At 39.8% G+C, this 2094-nt stretch overlaps 1 long non-coding RNA gene across 1 annotated transcript in view; it reads left to right on the plus strand.

The window, feature by feature from the left end:
* Nucleotides 1-917: 917 nt before the first annotated feature.
* Nucleotides 918-2094, plus strand: part of LOC108372465 (uncharacterized) — a 4780-nt gene continuing 3603 nt past the window's right edge. Inside the window, exon 1 of the long non-coding RNA XR_001848863.1 lies at nucleotides 918-1132. This is a non-coding gene — a long non-coding RNA (uncharacterized LOC108372465). The remainder of the gene's footprint in view (nucleotides 1133-2094) is intronic.

A 2094-nucleotide genomic window follows, 5' to 3' on the forward strand; every position in this document is an offset into this window, starting at 1 on the left:
ATGAGTTTGAATACATATGAACAAAATCTAAAGACCATTAGCGATCATCGATAGGTTTATGCATTTTTTACCAGCCAATATGTTAGTGATATTTTAAGACAAATGAAGATTCGCGGTTTTACATTTCGAAGGATATTTTTGTTGTGACAATGGCGAATAAGTGAGAATTCGAAGTATCACTCAGAACACATTTTAATTGAGTTTAACAATTTCTATCAAACAGCATACGTAGCTAATGGCTTTGATAAGAATCGTAAAACTATACAAAGACAGCGATCTGAAGTCACAAATTCCTGTGGCTCATGTCGAAGAACTGTATGTTTCCCTCCTAAATGACTTCAAAGCTGTAACTAATAGCAATACATAATTTAGATCAATTTCTCCGATAGTCCCAGAGCTAATTCCATTTCCTGTTCTTCACTACCGGCCGAGTACGTATCGAGGGGTTACAACAAAAAAACACGGTAAGTAGATTAAAGGTAAGGACAGTTAAATAACCGCACCTGTACGCCGTAGTGACACTCACTCACTCACTACGCCGTAAAGCAAGTGGGGAGAGAGTCCGGCCAACATGGAGTTAGCTAGAGAATGAACGAATCGATGGACGGATGGATGGACGGGCGGACGCACAAGACTGGCTATGCACACCGGCGATTAGTGACAACATGAAAACATAGTGCGTGGCGGATGCGAGAGAACCCAAACAGCTCAACCCAGAGACAACTCGCCCAACAGAGAATGCATGCAACCACAACTGCGGAGAGGGAGCAGCAGCCAGTCCAACGAGTTTTTACACGACCTGCCTGCTTGCCTGTTTGGTTGTGCTCATTGCTTTCGCAATCTATCTGCTCAGCCGGTGAATGCGCCCCAATGGATTTGAGTTGACTCCGTCGTTGAGTTGATCGGTGTGTAGTCTTCCGCTGCGCGATTTAGTTCAATTTTTGTCGCTTGGTAAGTGGGTTGTGTGCGCGCGTGCAATTTCTGCTCCATCCATTACAATAGCACTAACAACAGACATCACATAACTCAATCGGAGTGCGGGCTAAATTGCATTGAAGCGGATGTGTTTTGCGCCGCGTTCGGCACAAAGTTGCATTGATATGAAACTCAAAATGTGACTCCGGCTCTGGACGTGCGTACATTTGCAGACAAATATTAGACAGACTATTTACTAAAGGCAGACTCTAATTTCTGAAAGCAAATTAATTACAAAAATAGTTGTTGTGCAGACAGGAAGCTCGTGATTTGTTGTATGTGGTTGTTGTTTATGGTCGTTTTCGTGGTTTTTGTTGTTATTAACAACAACGTAGGGGTTTCTAGTACCGGCCCAGCTGTGTCACATCGGCTGCCAAAGTTGCGTGCGGATTTCATGAAGTTGTTGTTGTTGGATTTTTGTTTATTTTTAGCCGCTCGAAGGCAAGCGGCAAGCAAAAGCAAAAGCAACGAAGCAGCAACAACGAATGAGTGACACAAAAGTGAAGGCAAGAAACTAAAAAAAAAGAAAACAAAAACCGAAAGTATGTAGAACAAAGTGTGCAGAATGAGGACTGAAGAACACGTAGCATAAGAAGCGAGCGACAGACAAAAACATTAAGTAGCTGAAAGAAATTGTATACGAAAACAACAATGCGAATAAAGGACAGTAGTAGATAACAACAAAAGCATAACAAAGATTAAAACTTAATTTTTTCTTGTTTTTTGGAGGCAACAGAAGCGTCGGTAGTCTGTGCAGATGCTTTAAGAACTGCAAATTAGATTTATTGGGCCAAAGCAGAGATCATATAGAGTGAAAATTGTGATGTACTTAATTTTAAGTTGGTAAAAAAAAGAGTTATTTCTTTGCCAAAAACTTTAAGTTGAGACGGAAGATATGTATAGGTTTATTTTTTTTTATTTTTAAAATGTTCCTATGTATTTTTATGGTACAACAATTTTAAATCATTTAAGGTTTTTTTATACCCGAGCGCACTTGTGCACAAGGGTATTATAACTTTGTTCACATAACGGTTGTTTGTAACAGGCAAAACGAATCGAGATAGATATAGACAAATGTATACATAAATGATCAGAATGAAAAGAGAAATCGATTAAGCG

This window comes from Rhagoletis zephyria, unplaced genomic scaffold (genome assembly GCF_001687245.7).
Source record: "Rhagoletis zephyria isolate East Lansing unplaced genomic scaffold, Rhagoletis_zephyria_1.1 Rzeph_scaffold_05781, whole genome shotgun sequence".
NCBI classification, from domain to species: Eukaryota; Metazoa; Arthropoda; class Insecta; order Diptera; family Tephritidae; genus Rhagoletis; species Rhagoletis zephyria.